The sequence below is a fragment of the Furipterus horrens genome, unplaced genomic scaffold (genome assembly GCF_987537825.1).
Source record: "Furipterus horrens unplaced genomic scaffold, mFurHor1.1.pri manual_scaffold_2, whole genome shotgun sequence".
Classification (NCBI taxonomy): domain Eukaryota; kingdom Metazoa; phylum Chordata; class Mammalia; order Chiroptera; family Furipteridae; genus Furipterus; species Furipterus horrens.
The window spans coordinates 175,665,871-175,688,277 of NW_028327172.1; positions in this window are offsets into that span (position 1 = coordinate 175,665,871).

Below are 22,407 nucleotides of genomic sequence, written 5' to 3' on the forward strand. Positions count from 1 at the left end.
ATTGGATGCTCTTAAATTTGAAACCTGGGGAAATGATGAAAAAGTAGCAAAGGAAAACATCTCACGAGGGAAAAGGGAAACCCTAGATGTTTGATGGCTCAGAGAGCAAGTAAAGTAAGCATTTTACAGCAGACAGAGTGACCAATAGTATCAAATGGTGCTGACAGGTCAGCTAAATGCTACTGATAGGTTGGAGAATCGCTCACATGGAGGGCCTCGGCAGCCTTAAGAGAAGTAGCAGTGGTGTGATAAGGAGATATGTGGTTAGAGAAGTAAATGATTGAAAATAGTAAGGGCAAAAATTTCTTTAAAAAAGTTTTACCATAAAGGGAAAGGTGGTAGTAGAGGGAAAGGCTGGGTCAAGAGAGTTTCCTATCCTCTACTCCTCTCTCTGTCCCCTCTCCTCCCTTCTTCTCTTTTTTCCTAATTTTTTGACATTAAAGGAAAATAATTTTAAGACCTCTTGAATCTTTACAGCTTATAATGTTAAATGAAAGAAGGCATTAAAACAATAGGAAGATAAAAAAAGAAGGAAGAGAGAAGGCAAGAATGAAAGAAAATGAGAACAGAAGGAAGGAAGGAAGAAAGGAAGGAAGGAAGGGGAAGAATAGGAGAGAAGGAAGGAAGAAGTTTAGGACAAACATAGGATTTAGTTACATTGTGTTCAATTCTGGTTATACTTCATTGCATTGTTGCCTTGGACATGGTATTTAACATCTCTGGGTTGTAGGAAGCTCATTTATAAAAATGAGAATAACTTTTCTCCCCAAAATTATGCAGAAAGTTCTGCATAGGGCATAAAATACAATTAAAATGGTAAAATAGCCTTGGAGAGAATTGAAAAAGTATTTAGAAAATGAAGAGTAAATTACAACAGATATTGACCTACTTTTTAAACTGAGAAAATATTACCATGTTCTATTTTAGGCTTAATCAATATAATTTAGGTTTGCTTTGATTGGACAAGAATAAATCATATTTTTAAGGAGCTAGTATATACATTGCTCTGTGCTCTTTATTCTTATACTCTAGGACTTTAATATTTGGAAAATAGAACATAAATAAACAAGGATTTGAAATGAAAAAGAAACATAAACATTTGTTATGTGGAACACAGTAAGATAAATTTTTTCTATTACTAGTTTACAAAATGCAATACAGGCAAAAACTATACCAATTTCTTCCAGAGCTATACATTGCCAGTGTAATACATTTACAAAATCATTAAATAGTCATCAGCATTGTCTCATTTAGGTAGAGAAAGTGAATTATTTTCTTAATTCTGGAATACAGGCCTGAGATACACAGACTCCATACCTCCTGTAAGAACTGAAATGAACTGAGACCATGAAATTGACCATGAGACCAATATAATTCTAGGGACTTCTGTTTTAAAAATAGATTGTCAAGTGACAATAAAATTATGATTCTTAGAATAATGTCTGCTTCTGATAACAAGCCCACACGGTTTACTAAAACCTCACTCATAAAATATCTATAATAGAAACATGAAAGACAGAGTGAATTAGCCGTACCTTTAAAGTCACCTGTAGCTTTAGGAAGGATCTGGCTCTGTGAACCAAGGTATAGAAGACCCACTTGACAACTCAGAATACCAAACTCTACTTTAACCTTGGTAGCTCTAAGGTTTTTAAGAAGTCAAGATACTCTTTTATATGATTTTTATCACTGTTTAAAGCAGGGGTAGATAATGACATTTTAGATAAATTGTTAATATTGGGTTCACCAATTAGCAAACTGAAAATGGACCCTTTTTGCACTCAAATACCTCCATGCTACCTTCTTTTAAATCCCTCCCAGCATGGCTTATACTCTCCTTTTGCTCATCTCCTCCATTCACTCTTTTTCATTTTTTCAGACAGATTTTATTATTTTTCTAAAGCTTTAGTGATTCAGAATAGCTTCTGAGTTTGAAGGGTTCCTTTGCAGCTCATTTTTAGCTGTTTTCTTAGTGCCTGAAACTTATGCATTGCAGGCACTGCAGGCAACTTACTACTTACTAAGTTGCACAAAGAACAACTAAATTGTTCCAGAATCAGTGACCCTGCTCCTCCCTTAGGGAAGAATGGAATAGAACTTATATAAGCTTTGCATATGCAGCTAATAAAATTTCACATGACCATGACCATTAGTGCTGTCCACAAAAACACATTTAGTAGAGTTATTGTGATAAATAAGCTTTTCATATTTATGACTTTAAACTTCAAATATAGAAGAGCTTCTGTGGACTAAATTGTGTCTCCCCAACCCCCACCCTGTTAATATGTTTGAGGCCCTAACCTTCAATGTGATAGTCTTTGCTCTTGGGCCTTTGGGGGGTAATTAGACTTAGATGAAGTTATGAAGTGAGGCCTCTATGATGGAATTAATGATTTTATTAGAAGAGTAAGAGACACCAGATATCTCTCTCTTCCCTGGCTGTCTGTAACCCAGGAAGAAAGCACTCACCAGGAGTCTAATATGCCTTGATCATGGCACCTTGATCTTGAACTTTCCAGCCTTCAGAACTGTGAGAAATTAATGTCTGTTGTTTGAGCCACATAGTCTATGGCATTTTGTTATAGTAGCTAGGGCTGACCAACATACCTGTGCATGGATAAAGAGCTGTGGCTGAATAACTTCTAGGACATTAGTTCCTGCTTGTGGACAATAGCCTACTGGCGGCCTAGATTTATTTCAAGGGCTCTACAAATTCATATGTACCACAAACTTTGAAATTAGTTTTTGCTTCTTGAGGGGCATGTTTTCTAGGTCAAGTAGTTAACCAGTGAAGATCAGAAGAGCTGAGATGTTGGCCATCATATTGTGAGAAACGCTCACAATAAAAACCAGGACATAGGACTTGAGCAGCAAAGTGAGGCGTTTATTCTCAAGTCTGCAGAGCCGGGCAGACCACCAGCCAGGAGAATGTGCGCGGGAAGTAGACAAAGAAAGCTGGTTTTATAGTAATGTGGTTAGCTCTCCCTCCCCTCTCTTTCACCCCCATTTCTCCATTACTGGTTAATCCAGGTTCACAATCTAATGTGATTAACAACTTAACTCAGGGTGTTATTAAGTAAGGGTAATCTAGTTATAGGTCTATCTCCAATTTATTTGCAAGTTATCTAGCTACATCATCCCATTTCTCTGTGTTTGGTGACAACAATCTTTCTCCTTTTGATCCCAGAGGTATGTGTGAGGAGATGCAGAATGTCATTTCCTCACCCCTTTTCCATGATTCATCTGTTAATTATCTCCTACTGGTTTGAGAGTCACTGGCTTGCTTCTTTATCCCTAACAATATGGTTTTTTATTTACTTTAAATCAATGATTTCCACTTGTTCCCTGGGGCTATGTAGATAGTGGGTACCACTGACTCACTAGCGTGGACAGGGGGTTACAGTTGTGTCTACTCTTGTAGCAGGAAGGACTAGAGCAATGATTCAGGTTTTTCAGGATACAATTTTAGTAGTTTTTCAAGTTTGAGTTTTTTGAGCTTGGATTATCCAGATAATTTCAAGCCTCTGCTTCCCACAGTGTGTGCAGTCACAGGGTAGAGTTCATTAGAAACCTGGATGTGGAAAAAATCACTCTTGGAAATGAATATGTTTTCTAACGTATGAAAAAATAAAATAAAATAAAATAAAATTATTTTTGCTTTTTTGAAACTATGGAAGAAAAAACAAGGAAAAAGGTAGTTCTTCTGCAGCTGTCAAAACCCCTTCTTTACAAAGCTTAGACATGAGTTAAAAGGAATAAGCTGTACACCATTTTATTCTTCCTGTTTTCTGACTTTTCTCTTGTTCTCCATTTTCTCTTGAAAAACACAATACAAAAGAGAAAGAGCTACACACACACACACACACACACACACACACACACACACACACCTTGCCCTAGCCTTAAACCCCTAAACAATTCTCATGCCATTAAGATGTTCATGAAATTGTCATGTGTGCTTATTCATGACTGAAGAGGTTTCATACATACTTGTTGCATCTCATAAATTTAGAGATTTTAAGAAATCTCTTGTTTAGAAGATTGTAATTATTGACCCACTTTGATTTTTTCAGAGATTTTGCCAGCTCTACATACAAGTCAGAGAGTGCATGACATACTGATGCTATATTATTGAGGGCCTATATATCTGACCCCTGTCTAGGCCTTGGTTCAGCTCATTGAACTCCAAAGGTGTCAACAGGGGAGATCTGCTTCTTCTTGCTGACACATGTAAAGAATTACAGATCAGCAAATCTGTTAGTGTGCAAACAAAGTTCATTAGTGAATGAGAGAGCAAAAGCAAGGGTGGCTAAAGGCTGGGTGGCAAGCATGCCCTAGTGTGGCCAGAGATCCCGTGTGGCAAGAAAAGGCCAAGAGAAGAGAATGAGTCCTTTGTTTTGAGGGCATATAGTTGCTGGGATGGGGGTGAGGGAATTACATATTGATTGATGTGTAAAGATGGTGCCAGCTTTTCTGGAGAGATGTGACTATCCAAACTTAGGTATGTGTGTGGGTATCTTTCTCTGGATTCTATTTGTTCATTTTGCATATATGATGAAAGGCAGTCAGTTAACCAAAGTTTTCTTATTGTAACAGAACCTCTGGGCTGCTCCAATTGAAACAGAACCCACAGGCTGTTTAATTAGGGGCCAAATTGCCCGCCTCCAGAATTACAACTCTCAGTACTAGAGTTTAGTGAAAAGAAAAAGAACTATTTATTTAACAGTTAAATAGATTTAGATTATTTGCGGATTTCTGCTGTTGAGTCTTACGTTCTTTAAAATACCTACAAACACATAGTTCTGCCTCCCCCTAGCTTTACCGGTAGCTGCCAATCACTTAAATCTTATTGGGGAGGTCCTTTCTGCACCGTGGTGCCCTCCAGCTTTTAATGCAGAACCGCGTGGATTCTCAGCCTCCTTGTAAACTGCCTTCTTCCTACAAACTCTGTGGATCTCCCCTCCTTCTCAAAACTGTATAGCAAGAGCCTCTTAAGCCTCTTAAAGCATCCTGGAGAGCCCTCTCAAAACCGCATGGAGAACCTAGCTTCTCAAAACCGCATGGAGAAGGCCCCTTCACCAAGCTGCATGGAGGGAGCATGAAAGAGAGAGCAACCTGGAGAGCCCCCTCCTCCAAACCACATGGAGCGAGAGTGCAAGAGCGAGCGAGCGAGAGCCCCAACTAAAATGTCCGCAGCTGCTTATATATCCCTGACTGTGTCCTCTGATGTAGTGGGCGTTGCAACCAGTTCTGACCATTCACAGCACCCTATGCAGGCTCTGTAGGCTCCTTCTGTACCATCCCACAGTTCAAGACTCCTCCCATCTTCTTAGGCCTCAGAAGTATCAAAGCCATTTTGCATAACAAAGACACTAGCAACTAGCCCTAGGCATGCAAAGGCATCTTAAAAGCTGCTTCCTTTTCCTCATTCCCCAGCTGCAAACTCTAGGGTTTGTTTTTGGATACCCCTGTTTCTGTAACATTATGGGCTTTTCTCTGGGCATTGTAAACCTCCTCCCCTTTCTCCTTCCAGGCCTTGGGATGAATACACAGTCTCAAGGTTTTTATCTTCCCAGCTAGTGGAGATGATACACACAGGCTTTCAAGGCCTCCTCCGCACCCTTTTCCACTATCATAGTTTTGCTTGTTGTTAGGAATGCCTGGAAGACTTATCAAACCAGGCTCAGGACTATTGGGTCAATAGGTGAGACATGTCTTTCTTTGCTTTTAGGCTCCTGTGTTAAGTTCTTTGTTAGATTGTAATGGTGAGGGCTCTGCCTTTGTTTCCCCTCTGGTCACTCATTCTACCATAACAAAAGAGTGCAAAACTTAGCTTCTGAATTTGTAATTTTTGTCTGGAAGGAGGAACAGTGTCAGCCTTGGTGGCTGTCATGCTGCTTTTGCTTCTCAGCATTTGCCCCAGAGGAGTGCCAGATGCTCCTGAAGACCTCACGGTTTGATCTCATTTTATCTTTAAAAACTTTTTCTTTACATTAATTGTCATTTCAATAGCTCCATGAAAAATTATAGCAGCTCTAATAACATGACATTAAAAAAATTCCCATAACATCAAGGTTGCATATTTCCTACTGACTAGTGGTTTTCTCTTGATTAAATTATGCATTTTTAATACAAATCCTCCATTTCTCAACAGTAACACATGGCAGAGTCATCCCTTGGTATATATTGAATGCATTTATGGGTCCCTATCTGGGCATATATAGAACTGCTTTGAACTTCAGGCTCCGTGTATGAAAGATATCTAAAGTGCTTAATAAATGCTTCTGTTATAATCTCTCACATGATTCCTCTGAGGGGAAAAGTAATCTTCTCATTGTTATGCCTAGTGAAGGGAAATGGTGACATTTAAGGGCCATGGCCTGCCCAAGTTCACTAAGGGAATCAAAATCAGACTAGCTAAGGAGCCAGAGATCTAAATCCCAGACCAGGGTTATCTGAAAGTTTGTTCTATTTCCAGCTGTTACAGAGGAAAAGGGGGTTCTTTCACATGGCGCCTTAGTGTAAAACCCAACAACTAGTGTTGAGGAAAACAGGTCTTTATTTACAATATTGCAAGCTGAGGAGGGCAGTGAGCACTTCAGCTCAGAGCCCTGTTCTCTCATGGGACCCAGCACTTCCCTTGCTCCCCAAAAGGCTAGAAGCCAAAAACATGCCCAGAAGTTCCCCATCCCTTATCTGTCAGCTGTCTCCTTCAGGATCTGAGGTACGATGTCATCAGCCTCCATATAACAGTCCAGGAAAACATGTGCCATGTTGCACTGGATCACACATGGTTCTCCCTTTGCCCTTTCAAAGCCGCATGGAGATCTTCTCTTCTCAAAACCGCATGGAGAACTTCCTTCTCAAAACTGCATGGAGAACTTCACTAAAATGTCTGCTGCCTATTTTTAAACCCCTGACTGTGTCCTCTGACGCACTGGGTGTGGCAACCAGTTCTGACCATTCACAGAACCTTGGGCAGGCTCTGTATGCTCTTTCCATATCATGCCATGGTCAAAACCCCTCCCATCTTCTTGGGGCCTTGGAAGAACCAAATCCATTTGCATAACTGAGACACTAAGCTTCTAGCCATAGTCATGCAGAGGCATCTTAAAAGCTGTTCCCTTTTCCCCATCCCCCAACCTGCAGGCTCTGGGGATTTTTGAACAACCCCACTCTGTAACACAACTGGCTCACTAACTATGGTGGGTCTCGCTGCAGTGCACTTTTATTATTTGTTAGTACCAAACACCCCAACATGCCCATCATTTTATATTGGCTTCTCGTGTCTTCATCTCAGTAACTTCATGTTCCATGTGATGTTCAGGGAAATCTCAGTCAGATTTTTTGAATGATTTGTGGCCAGCAGATGGTGAATGGTACCCAAGGGTTTACTTCCTTCTGGTTTTTCTATTCTGAATTTCAGAATGCTACATGTTCAGAGTGAATGCTGCACAAAAAAGGAATTTTTCAGAGTAATTTAAGGCAAGTTGTTATATGCACTTTTTCTGCTAGCACAGATTTTCTTATCCTAACTGAAGATCCAGACTCTTTCAGTGGTCTTAGGCTCTTTGTGTGAGTGAAATGGTTTGGCAGGGAAACTGCTTGCATTGATTCTGGAAGAATATTACAGAAGCAACCTGGCTACAGGTCCCATTAGTCCCATCTGGGATAGAGGGAACAGGGGTTCTTTCACGTCGCGCCTTGGTGTAAAATCCAACAACCAGTGTTGAGGAAAACAGGTCTTTATTTATAGTATTCCAACCTGGGGAGGGCAGTGAGCACTTCAGCTCAGAGCCCTGTTCTCCCACGAGACCAAGCACTTCCCTTGCTCCCCAAATGGCTAGAAACCAGAAACATGCCCAGAAGTTCCCCATCCCTTATCTGTCAGCTGTCTCCTTCAGGATCTGGGGTAAGATGTCATTAGCTCTTGTATAACAGTCCAGGAAAACATGTACTTTGCCCTTTCAAAGTCACATGGAGTTCTCCTCTTCCTTTCTAGGCTGCATGGAGTTCTCTCTTGTCCTCCTTGCAAACTGGACAGACCTCCTCTCTTCTTCCTCTAAAATGGTTGCCACCTATTTTTAAATCCCCGACTGTGTTCTGTGATGCAGCGGGCGTGGTAACCAGTGCTGACCATTCACAGAACCTTGCACAGGCTCTGTATGCTCTTTCCTCACCATTCTATGGTTAAGGCCCCTCCCATCTCCTTGGGGCCTTGGAAGAACCAAAGCAAATTGCATAACTAAAACACTAGCTATTAGCCATAGTCATGCAAAGGCATCTTAAATGCTGTTCCCTTTTCCTCATCCTCCAACCATCAGGCTCTGGGGATTTTTGGAGACACCCACTCTGTAATAAGAGAGCTGAGCCCAAGGAAGCCTCATTTGTCATGCTGTGGCCCAGTGCTTCGTGTGGGGAGGTTTAGTTGGAAGGAGGTAAGTTTGGTTAGTGTGGCAAACAGCACCCATTGATTCTGAATTATTGGCATGGTCTTTAATTTGTCTCCCTGTATTCATCACTGACCCTGCTATTCTACATTGTACCTTATAGTCATTATGATCTTTCTAAAATACAAGTCTTGTTAAGTGGTTCTCCTGATTAAGTTTTCTTGTGCCCTGGTTTAGTCAGGTTAAACCTGGATTATGCTGTGATAGCAAATTAACTGAAAATAGCAATGGTCTTGTAAAGCGAATGGTTAAGTCTTGTTCATTTTACATGTTTCCTATGGTTCAGGAGCATGGGGTGGATGCTCTGCCTGATACTGTTACCTGAAGATTCAGAATGGTGGGGGCTCTACCATCTAGATATTGCTGCTTGCTACAGCAAAGGTATGGGGCACAGTGCTTTTCTATGCTTTGGACCAGAGGTGACATATAGCACTTCTACCCCAGCCTGATGCCCAGAACTAGTCATATATATACCCCCACCATCCCCTTTAACTTCAGGTTGTGGAAAGTATAATCTTTCATATGCCCAGGAGATGAGAACAGATATTGGTGAGCATTGGTTAAGTTTATTACCTTCTCCATTGCCCTTCTTATGGAAGTTTTTCATAAACTCTCTTCCTTTCCTTGCCATGCCTGCCCCCATCCCCAGCCATTCCCACCTCTCATTTAAATCCAGTCATACTAATCTTGCAGTTACCCGAATGTGCTGTACTGTCTCTCACAACTTTGTATCTATATATATGGTTTCCTTTGCCTGAAATTTTTTGCACTCTTTATATTCAGTTCTAGAATTGCTTCCTCTGGGTGCAAAGATTTTGCTATCTCATCCCCTCTAAGGGTTATTTAGGTATTCTCATGACTCTGTAATGCCTTGTACTTAACATCTGTGTAGCATTTATAATATGACACTCCAATTATATATTGATTGACTCATTATTTTTCCTGTTAGACTTATAAGAGGTGTCTTGGGAGCTGAGACTGTGCTTTTAGTTCACCTGAATCCCCAGCATCCAACACTTGACACATAGTAGGTGTTCAATAAATATTTGATTAGTGAATCACAGACTTTGCACCTTTTTTAGTAGCTCAAAATGGAGGCTAGATTTGAAAGCTCAGGAAATAAAAAAGAGATTTGTACAAAAATATAGTATCTTATCATTTTGGATGTCCATGTCCAAATAATTAATCAGCATCAGAAAAAAATTTATAGTTATCTTGGATAAAATCAGTGCTATGAAAAGTGTTATATTATTTAGATGAAGTTATTTTTTCCTTAGGAATAATCTCTTTTTAAATCAATTTACATTTTTGATATCTTTTACACCTGTGTTTTCTATTTGTGTGATTGTATATATGAATGTATATATCCAGGCTCATGATCGCACTTGAAACCCTGGCATACCATCACCTGCCATTGTCCTTAAAATTGTAGGGGAAGTTCATGCTATTGATTATTCTGACCCTACCCTGATTTTTTTTTAGAGAATTATATTTTGCCTCTTATGGTTTGAATTGTTTCTACCTAAAGAGATGTTCAGGTGTTAACCCCTGCCACCCATGAATGTGACCTTATTTGAAAATAAGGTCTTTACATCAATTTAATGAGGTCATACTGAATTAGGGTGGGGGGCTCTTATAAAAAAAGAAGAACAGGCTCCCAGGTAGCACATCATGAAATTGCAGAGGCAGAGATTGAATTGATGAAGCTATGAGTGAAGAAGTACTAAAGACTGATGGCAATTACCAGAAGTGAGCAAAAGGCAAAGGATACTTCTCTCCAGTGTCCCAGAGGTTAGCACGGCACCTTTTAAAAATCTTTATAACTGAAACAAAATTTTTAGATATGGTTAATGGAAAGTGACTTGAATTTTGTATAATATAGAATCAAGAGTCTTTATTCAAATCACAGATTTGAGATCTCATATCCACAGCTGCTTGACTCATGGTCCCTTTTAAAAAAGTATCTGCAATGCTTTTGTAAGTAAATCTTTTTATGAGCCTTCCCCAAGTGATTTTCCATTTGCCATGACATTTGAACCCTGCAGGGAAAAAGACTAGTTCTTGTAAGGATTACTAATCAGTGACTCTAAAATAATGATACTCCCTAGAGATCTAGAAAACACTGTGGTCCTCAAGTCAGAGTGGGTCTTATTGAGGATCAGATGATGAATAGGTTAAGGGCTATTTTGTTATTAGAAGCCAAGTGAAGACTACTGGAACTGTTTCTCCTTTTCAAAGTAGTTAATCAAAAGCAGTATGTAACCCTGGGGAAGATAATTGCAGAGATTAGTGTTACCACTAAAGATGGGATGGATGTGGATTGGTTTTAGAGAATGAAAGCAAATAAGTTTAATCAAGTGGTAATTCCAATTAGTCTCTTTGCTAGAATAACTCAACACAATTCTTGGCATCCAGCTATAATCCTGGTAAGCACTTTTTTTCTCTTTCTCCCTGAACAGGGAGAACCGGGAGCAGTTTGCTCTTAACCTAATGAGAACAAGAGTACACATCTTACTTCAGGGCTAGGTAAGCTTTATGACTCTCTGTCATGATCTACCCCATAGAGAATTCTAATGCAGTCCTCTAGGATTTTGAAGAAAGTCTGGCCTCTGTATTAGGGAGGATTCTCCAGAGAAACAGAACCATTAAGTTGGGTAGGTAGATACTTTGGTTGATAGGTAGGTACATAGGTAGGTAGATAGATAGATACATAGGTAGATATGTAGGTAAACTTAATGCAAGGAATTGGCTCAAATGATTGTTGGAGCTGGCAATTATGAAGTTTGCAGGGCAAACCAGCAGGCTACAAACTCTTGAACAGGTGCTAATGCTATCACTCTTGTAAGGGATAAAAAAGCCACTGACTCTCAAACTAGTAGGAGATAATTAATAGATAAATCATGGAAAAGGGGCGAGGAAATGACATTCCGCAGCTCCTCACACATATCTCTGGGATCAAAAGGAGAAAGATTATCATCACCAAACACAAGAAATAGGAAGATGTAAGTAGGTAACTTGCAAATAAGTTGGAGACAGACTTATAACTAAATTACTCTTAATTAATCACACCCTTAGTTAAGTAGTTAATTGCATTAGATTCGTCGGCAGCCGTCCATCTCGAGAGACGATGGTGTAGCTTCTTAAGAGTCTATCTGCACCGCCGAGAATGGCTGTGCAGTCCGACTCAGGAGTGACACGGTATCTGTCTCCTCCCGTGTTGAATCGACATCTTGTGATGACGCTGGAGTGTCCTCTCCAGTGAAGCTGAAGCTACAGAGCCTGGGCAGGGTGATATGGAGGGTCTGCTGTTGCCCATGCAGCAGACCCCCCCTCTCTTCGCAGCTGAAGGATCCAAGGGAAAGACGGAGTCAATACAGCTTGGCTTCAGGTGCGCCGCAGGAGTTGCCGGTGTTGACTACAACGTCAAACTGCCTTAGGGACTCCGGCTCCGGATTTTCTGTCGGGGTTTACTCCCTTAGCCTATCCCCTGAAGAGGTATGCCGCAAGGCAGCGGAGGTTTTTTGGAGTCAGAGTTTTCCTTCTCTGATGTGCCCTGACTGGAAGATCGAACCAGCGACACTTAGCTCGCAGGCCGACGCTCAATCCACTGAGCCAAACCAGCCAGGGTTAATTGCATTAGATTATGAACCTGGATTAACCAGGAAAGGAGAAATGGGGGAGAAGGGAAGGGGATCTAATCAAGTTAGATAGGGTGAGCTAATCACATTAGTATAAAACCAGTTTTCTTTATCTACCTTGGGTGTGCATGCCCCTGGCTGGCTGTGTGCCCGACTCTGAAGACTCATGAATAAACGCCTTGTTTTGCTGCTGAAATCCTGTGTCCCAATGTTTTACTGTGAGTGTTTCTCACACTCTGAAGCAGATTTTCTCCCCCTCTCATGGAAACCTCAGTTTTTCTCTAATGGGTTGTCAATTGATTAGACAAGATAATTACCCATTATCAAAGATAATCTCCTTTACTTAAAGTCAACTGACTGTAGATGTTATCCACATCTACAAAGCCTAGATTAGTGTTTGATTGAGTAACTGGGCACTCGGCGGCAGCCGTCCGTCTCGAGAGACGATGGTGTAGCTTCTTAAGAGTCTATCTGCACCGCTGAGAATGGCTGTGCAGTCCGACTCGGGAGTGACACGGTATCTGTCTCCTCCCGTGTTGAATCGACATCTTGCGATGTCGCTGGAGTGTCCTCTCCAGTGAAGCTGAAGCTACAGAGCCTGGGCAGGGTGATATGGAGGGTCTGCTGTTGCCCATGCAGCAGACCCCCCCCCTCTTCGCAGCTGAAGGATCCAAGGGAAAGACGGAGTCAATACAGCTTGGCTTCAGGTGCGCCGCAGGAGTTGCCGGTGTTGACTACAACGTCAAACCGCCAAAACTGGGCACTATAGCCTAGCCAAGTCAGCCAAGCTGATGATCCCACCCTGTTTCACAAATAACTATTTTCCTGCAAAACAGTTCATTACTACTGGGCCTTGATGGAGAAAATAAGTGCCAGAAATGGGAAGCAAGTCATCCTGTGACTAGAGAGTCTCATCTTGAAATTTATCTTATCTGATCAAATCCAAAATATTTGGGCATTTTACACCTAGTAAATATCCTGGAAACCCTGAACTCTGAGGGTTTTGAGGTCTTAGTATAGATACATGCTTCCACCTGGAAACACAAGAAATGATACCATTTAACTTGAAGACTGAGATTGCCACCTGGCCATTTTAGATTCTGATGCCACTGAACCAAAAGACAAAAAATTAAAAAAATAAAATAAAATAAATTTCTGTGTTAGTTAAGTGATCCTGACTATTATGGGTTTATTGGGTGGTTGCCACCCTATGAGGGCAAAGAGAAATTATGTGGAACCCAGCATTCTTTGCAGTGTCTCGAATGCTCCTCTGCCAAGTAGAAGAGTTAACGGAAGATTGTTACCACTCACCCACTCACCAATACCAGGGCCCTTCATTGTTGAGCCACCTCAATATTAAAGGTTTGCATGTCCTTGGCAGCTATAAAATACACTAGGTAAGATCTGGTTGAGGGCAAAATTGTCCATGGAATGTGTAGTTGAGGTGGAAAATTATAGATCACAGGTATGCCTTACAACCAGCTTCACAAAACAAGACTCTAATCATGTCTATATTTAGTAATAAGCATCCTTCCCAATCCCTTTCCTTTACTACTTTACATAAAGTATGTTGGTGAGAATTAAATTTATACTATAGCCTTTAAATGACAGAATATCAAAGTTGGGCTGTAAATGACCTATAACAGGAAGAAACGTCATCCAAGATGGAAGATGGATCCAATGACTGAAAGTCTTCAGATTCTTCTTTTGAGGAAAGGGTGACCATTTTTGTGTTTTTATGAGCAATGTTAACATTACACTAGGTGGAAATATGCACTTTTTACTATTGTTACTGGGTCTGCTGCATGGGCAACAGCAGACCCTCCATATCACCCTGCCCAGGCTCTGTAGCTTCAGCTTCACTGGAGAGGACACTCCAGCGACATCGCAAGATGTCGATTCAACACGGGAGGAGACAGATACCGTGTCACTCCCAAGTCGGACTGCACAGCCATTCTCGGCGGTGCAGATAGACTCTTAAGAAGCTACACCATCGTCTCTCGAGACGGACGGCTGCCGACGACGACTATTGTTACCTGGAATTTTGATTTCGCATCAAATGATATATATGGATATGGAGAAGTCAAAGAGAGAGACTGTGTTGGATATAATTTCCAACCCCTTCTACCTACCTAAATGGGGATGTAAACCTTAAAACTACAACCCCCAGTCCTGTTTTCCTCCAGAATTCCAGATGCAAGTAAAGTTCCACTAATTATGACTGTATATACGAGATAGATAATTCTTCCTGATGCTGTTTGTGGAGGTGTTACAGAAACAGGGGTGTCCTAAAACAAACCCCAGAGTTTGCGGCTGGGGGATGGGAAAAGGAATCAGCTTTTAAGATGCCTTTGCATGCCTGGGGCTAGTTGCTAGTGTCTTTGTTATGCAAAATGGCTTTAATACTTCCAAGGCCCAAGAAGATGGGAGGAGTCTTGAACTGTGGGATGGTGCGGAAGGAGCCTACAGAGCCTGCATAGGGTTCTGTGAATGGTCAGAAGTGTTTGCAACACCCACTGTATCAGAGGACGCAGTCAGGGATATATAAGCAGCTGCGGACTTTTTAGCTGGGTCTCACGCTTTCTCTGGCTCTCTCTCTCTCTCGTGGGGTCTCGTGCTCTCCCTCTCTCTCTCACTTGCTCTCGCTCTCCCTCGCGCTCTTTCTCTCTCACGCCCCCTCCATGCGGCTTGGTGAAGGGGCCTTCTCCATGCAGATTAAAGAAGCTGAATTCTCCATGCTGTTTTGAGAGGACTCTCCAGGCCGCTATAAGAGACTCTCGCTGTGCAGTTTGCAGGAAGAAGGCAGTTTACAAAGAGGCTAAGAATCCAGGCGGTTCTGCATTGAGAGCTGGAGGGCACCACAGCATAGAAAGGACCTCCCCAATCAAATTTGAGTGATTGGAAGCTACTGGTAAAGCTGAACTGTGCCTAGAAAATAGGGAAATGGTGTTTCCGGCTTTTCTAAGGCTGGACTGATTTGGTAGGGGGAGGCAGAACTATGTGTTTGTGGGTATTTTAGAGAACATAAGACTCAACAGCAGAAATCCGCAAATAATCTAAATCTATTTAACTGCTAAATAAACGGTTCTTTTTTTCTTTTCACTAAACTCTAGTACTGAGAGTTGTAATTCTGGCGGCAGGCAGTTGGGCCCCTAACTAAATGGCTTGTGGGTTCTGTTTCAATCAGAGCAGCCCAGATGTTCTGTTACAGAGGTAGGCAAGATTGTGGAAATGTGAGGTAGTAGTAGTGGCTAGATTCAGAGATCTAATTGTCATTCATAGACTCATGGAGTCTGGAGGGCAGTGACTGAGGCAGGATAGATGAATTTAAGTTATGGACCTAGTCAGCAGTGTCCTGAGTGTGACCAGCAATTGTAAAAGAAGGAGCAGCTTCCTGATTTTTTATTACAGCTCTAGAAGTAAGCTCTTGAATTTGATCATTTTTATACTCACATCCCTCCAGCCCTTCTAAAGGTTTTGTGAATATCTGATTCTTTGCATTAAGTTATCTTTGTTTAAAATACCTAGACTAGGTTTTCCTATTTGCATAGAAATCTGTGTGTGTGGAAGTTTTCTGGTTCTATGCTATTCTCTGCACCTTAAACTTTCAGAGATACTGGAAAGGCTTTTAACTCCTTGCCTTTCCCCTCCTTAATTCCAGCAAAAACCAAAACAAACAGGATGTAAAACAAGTCTCAAATCAACTATCTTTATTCTGTTTGATAATGCTACAAGCGAGACAGTTTTCATGAGGTGAAAGCTTTATTTATTTTTTTTATAGAAATTTGAGACTAATTCAAACCTGAGGTAACAAAATGTTGAGGAGATAATAATGACTATAATATGTAACACTTACTGAGTACTTAATAAATTCAAGGCATTATACTAAGCATGTTACATGCATTAGTTAATAATAAAAGCAATTTTGTCAGGTAGGATCTTGAAATTGTGCTCGTATTTTTGTTGTTGTTGTGGAAGAAAACTGAATCTAAAAGATACTGAATGACTTGCTTGAGATTAATACAATTAAGTTGAGTGGTGTCAGGACTCACACCTAGAGAGTCCAATTCCAAAACCTATAATCTAACCACAATATCGTTCTGCTTTAAATTTAGAAAATGGGCCTCCATTCTTACCTCTTGCACTTAGAAAATTATTCATCCACATTTACTAAGTGTTTCCCCTGTATAGTAGAGATTCTAATATCCTTCTGAGTTAAGGATCCAATGAGCTACAGTGAGTGAAAGCACTTTGTAAGCAGTAAGAGAAGTTATAATAGTGTTACTACTATCATCACACTACAAAGTTAATCAGATTTTTAAAAATCCCCAACAAGCAAGAAGGGTGGCGATATCTGAAGATACTGAGAGACTTGAAAAGGAAGGGATTGATTTCTCAAAAGAGGAACAAAGTTTCTGACTAGAGGAGGTTCAGGATTAGTTAGGACTCCTTTGGCTGTGGCTGCCCCTGAATGTATATAAAGGGCAGTACAATTGGGCTCTATTAAGTCTTTCTTCTGCTCTACTCTGGGGAAGAAGATAGAGAACTATTAGCTCTCTATCTAACATAGGATTATCATTAATTAAGGCCAGGGTTTTGTGGCACCAGATGACCGTGCCTTACATAGACTTTACTAATAGATATTGTGTCCTGTAGCATATCACCTCATTCTGTTCCCACCTATTTATTTGGCCTATAACCCTCCTTTGTTCTCTCATGCAATATTGTTGTGTGCTGTATCTTTTTAGAGGTTGAAGTATTTTTTAAATCCTCATCTAAGGATATATTTTATTGATTTTTTTTTTTTTAGAGAGGGAGGAAGGGAGAGAGAGAAAAACATTGATGTGTGAGAGAAACATTGATTGGTTGCCTCCCATATGCACCTTGACCGGAGGTTGAAACTGCAGCCTAGGTATGTGTCCCAACTGGGAATCGAACCCACAACCTTTTCTTGGTGTACAAGACAACACTCCAACCTCATAAGCCACCCAGACAGGGAAAGGTTAAAGTATTTTAAATAATTACTTTGGTTTTTGAGTGAACCTATCTTTATAACCCTCATTGTAAATACAAAAGTGGTTAAAGTGATTTTTTAATTAAATTTATTGGGGGTGACATTCATTAATAAAATCATAAAGATTTAAAGTGTTTTTTGTTTTTTTTCTTCTTGAAACCTTTTTGGTCTCCAGCATATAGAATGCTTTTAAACTGCTTTGAAATTGTCAAGATAATGAGTACTGGAGGCAGTTCAGTTACAGTGTGCTCAGTGTTTACACATTCTAGCATCTGCTCCTCTTCTCTAAAATGTGCTATTTGTATTTCTGGAATGGTTAATGGATCAAAGTCATTTCTTTCAACCTTATACTGGAGAAATGCACTGTTCATAGATTTGTGGAAAAACAAAAATTTCTGAAGCTCTAATTGTTTAACATGATGACCTATATGATGCCAAAATCCAGTTATAAAGTTTCTGGTGGTTATATTTTGCAGCATGTTTCTGGTTTGGCAACTGAAATATAGATCATGAAATCTTCATGGTTAAAAAAACATGAAAAAACAAAGAAATGAACAAAAAAGCCACACCAGGACTTCCAGCCAAGATGGAGGCATAGGTAGACATGCTGTGTCTCTCTCACAACTAAGAAGGAATTTACAACCACTTCAAAACTAAAAAAACCCAGAAAATCCAGAAAATAAAAACTACATGGGAGTTCAGCAAAGAAATGTAGAAGACATATTCAACCAGAGGGTAGGAGGGGCAGAGCTGGGACTGAGAGAACGAGGTGCAGTGCAGTGCATTGGCAGCGACTTTAGGGGAGGTGCTTGGTGGTGGCAGCTGTCTGTATGGCTAACGGCAGCAGAGCTGGTGGCAATGGCAGTGGCACAGGAACTGTAGCCGCAGCAAAAAGTGCAGTCATGCATTTTAAATCTGGGAAGTGATCCTAGCCCCAAATCAGACTGATCCCACCCCCAGACCAGACCACACAGTTTGCGGTTCCAGCGGAAAATAGAGCGACATTGTTTCTGACTATGAAAGCCAGTGGGGATTGAGTTGGAGGAAGAAACTGATGGTCTTTCAACGAGGCAGCTTGTTTAGTACAGGAAAGGGGAGAAGTGCCTGGAAAAAGGGTAAGTGCTGGGCAAGCAGCACTATTCCCTCTCAGACACCCCTCCACCACATACAGCACCACAATGTGGTGAAGCGGGTCACCAGCACTAATAGATACTTATGGCTCCACCCCTTACAATGTAGCAGGTGCGACAGTTCTACCTAAGACACAGAGGCAAACACAGAAAGCTGTTAAGATGAGGAGACATACAAATACAGCCCAAAGGGGGAGTGCTGATCAATGTTCCAGTGGGAGAGCTAAGTGACAAGGAGAGCGTGAACCTAACAGATGAAGAGATAGCCAACTTAACAGATGCACACTTCAAAGTACTGGTAATAAAGATGCTCACAGACTTAACAGAAAAGATTAAGCATGACAGGGAAGAAATGAAGGCTATAATAAATGAAATTAAGGAAAATCCATATGAAAATAGTGGTGATGGGAAGGAAACCAGGGTTCAAATCAACAAATTGGAACATAATGAAGAAATAAACAGTCAACCAGTACAGAAGGAGGAAACAAGAATTTTAAAAAAGGAGGAGAGGCTTAGAAACCTCTGGGATAGCTTTAATCAAGCCAACATCTGAATCATACGGGTGCCAGAAGGAAAAGAGAAAGAGCAAGAAATTGAAAACTTATGTGAAAAAACAATGAAGGAAAACTTGCCTAATTTGGGGAAGGAAATGAAATACAGGTCCAGGAAGCACAGAGAGTCCCAAACAAAATTGACCAGGGAGGACCACACCAAAACACACCATAATTAAAATGTTAAAGTTTAAGGATAAAGAGAGAATCTTAAAAGCAGCAAGAGAAAAGAGGAGAATTACCTACAAAGGGGTCAGCTGATTTCTCAAAAGAAACTGCTAGGCAAGAAGGGACTGGCAGGAAATATCCAAAGTGATGAGAGGCAATGACCTGTAACCAATACTACTGTATCCAGCAGAGCTATCATTTAGAACAGAAGGGCAGACAAAATGCTTCCCAGACAAGGTAAAGCTAAAGGAGTACATGATCACTAAGCCATTATTATATGAAATGTTAAATGGACTTATTTAAGAAAAAGAAGATCAAATCTATAAACATCAAAATGACAATAAAATCACAACTACCAATAACAGAATCTAAAAAATGAAAGCAAAAACAAACTAAGCAGATAGCCAGAGTGGGAACAGAATCATAGGTATGGGGAACATGTGGAGGGGTGTCAGCTGGGAGGGGGAAGGGGGAAGAAGGAGGGAAATGGTGCAGGGATTAAGAAGCATAGTAGGAAGGTGCAGAATAGAGAGGGGGATGTTGAGAATAGGAAAGTGTAAAGTCAAAGAGCTTATATGTATGGTCCATGGACATGGACTAAGGAGGATGGGACTGCTGGAGGGAGGGGGTCTTGGGCAGAGGGGAGCAAAGGGAAATAAAATTGGGACAACTGTAACAGCATAATCAATAACACGTACAAAAAAAAAAAAAAAAAGCACACCAAAAACCTCACAAATGAACCAGTGTACCTCTCAACTTATGTTTTTATCATATAGATCCCTAATTTATATTTATTGTTTTAATGAAACTGCAGTTCTAATTAATTCTTCAATTTAATTTCTTAATGTAAATGGGTTGAAATAAAATTTTATTAGAACCATTTTTTTTTCTTTTCCTGATCTCTTCTTGGCATTACACTGGACAAAATCAAACCATGGGGATAAAAAGGTATGTTTTTCATGACCTGGTTACTTAACTTTGAATTTGGGGGGCTCTTATAATCATGCTTCTGATTGTTAGTTATCCTTTGTCTTTACAGACAAGGTTATTTGAGAAACTGAAATGAAGAAAGGAAATAGGACAAGATGCTCTTTATTTACGTTTTTTTCTTTATGTGGTTGAATATCTTATTTGAACCATGATCCAATGGAGGAGTAGATTTTAAAGTCAATATGAAATCACAGCCATTTTCATATTTTGTATGGGAGAAATACCTTTATGTCCCTCAGTGGAAAATGTCATTTGTATCAGAAGCCTTGGAAGAAGCATTTGATGAGTATAAATGATATTCTTCAGCTTTTAAATTATAGAAAGCAAGTTCAATTTTATTGGATAAGCATGCAAAATGGCAGTCAGGAATTGACATAAAACATGAAAGAAGAGAACTTCTCTTGCTCATTTGAAATAACTTTGGGCAAAAGCCTGAGAGTGAAAGAGGCAAAGGATTGAATTTAATTTGGGTAAGTAGGTGAAGGAGATGAACAGGAGGACAAGATGGGTCAAGATCAATTGATGAATAAATACAGGGACAGAGCAGTGGAGTGAAATTACTAGACTGCTATAGGGATTTTTCTTGCTTTGTAAGACAGTAATAACTAATTTCTATAGCACCTCAAGCCTGGATTACTGCAGTGGTTTTTGCCCTAACATTTCTCAGAAAGATGTCAAACACTAAAGTCTTCTGTCTTCTTGAACCCGAGAGGACAAGTGGTGCTCAAAGGCCTTCCTCCATTTCACCCTGGTGGTGAGGGATGATGGAGGGAAAATGCAGTAGAATTTTAATTTTTTCCAAAGAAATTATCATTTTTCTTCCTGCTTTAACTTGAATTCTTTTTATACATTTCAGGAGGCTGAAATGCTATGGTTTGCAAAATTGTTTTTCAGTGATCTTTTGTAATTTTCATGTAGTTGATCTAGCACTTGATTTAGAATGTGGGGCTACTTGCCATCTATTATTTTGTAGATCTTTTGGGTTTCAGATAAAATAAAGACAGAAAAATGTACTTTTTTTAACTTCCAGTTTTAGCCATACTTACATTTTTTTTAACATTTTTCTAGTTGTTTTAAGGATTTTTTTTCTACTCAAAATCAATTATAATTCATTAAAATCAAGCATCATATTATTAGATATTTTTAAAATAAACCAGGCCATCCCTTCTACCCTACTCTGCCTTTCATTCTGCCATGTCACTTAGTTCTAAATAAGTAATTTGTGGTTGATTAATTTTAGAATTGACAACCCTATCCAGCAGTAGAGAAAAAGAATCAATGCATATTTCTTTAGTTAGAGTTTCAACAAAAATCCATTTGACAATTAAAAAAAAAAAGCAAAATGAAAATAAAAACATGAAGCATCGAATTTGGCACATCTTTTAGTTTTTGTATTTTCAGATATAGCTTTTATTTTTGAAATTTCAAATCATTTGACTAATCTAGGTTTGTTCTTTGCTTAGATATTAGCCCTTTTTCAGCTGACTTTGCTTTGTCTTTCTACTTGGATTAACTCTTGATTATTTGTGTCAGATTATTTTTCTATTATTTGTACTAACTTCTCTTTGCTGATAATTCTGTGTTTTCTTATACATAGAATGAACTAAGAATAGGAGACCAACTGAATAGGTTTCAGTTAAGAACCACAGAAGTGCTTAACACCACTTTTATCAGTAGTTTATAGACTGTATTTATCTTTAGCTTCATTAATTGTTTTAAGGAACCTTACTGTCTATGTGTCAAACAAAGTCTAAATATGCTGTTTTTTTTTTTTTGAGCAGTTTAAAAACAATTATTTGTTTATTTTTAGAGAGAGGGGAAAGAGAAAGAGAGAGAGAGAAACATCACTGTGTGGTTGCCTCTCACTCACGCCCCCAACCGGGGACCTGATGTGCAACCTAGTAATGTGCCCTGACTGGGAATTGAACCAGCGACACTTGGTTTGCAGGACGACACTCAATCCACTGAGCCACAGTAGCCAGGGTTTTAAATATGCTGTTTTAATAAAATAATATTTTTAGTATAAAATAATACATACTTGTAGAGAATACAGAAAATACAAAAGAGAAAATAAAATCAACTGTCAAATGATTACATAGAAATAACCACTATAATCATTTTGGTGTATTTTCTTCTGGTCATTTTTGTGTGCATGTTTAATGAGGGTATTCATTGTATATGACCTGACCTGACTCATTTCTGTTTTATTTCATTTTATGGGCCACAGATCTAGAATTCTGTTAAATGTGGTGATTCTAGGCATCCTTGTTAGCTTCCTGGTTTAATAGGAATGCCTTTCTCACAGTGCTCAGTAGAATATTAATAGGTGATATATGTGATAAGTGTTTTGTAGTCACCTAAACTAGAGAAACCTAAAGTTAAACAAAATTCACTTTTCTTTAACTGCAGGAACTCCCAGGGCCTTTCATAGGCCCATGTATTGTGACATGCACAAGGAAGGTTTAC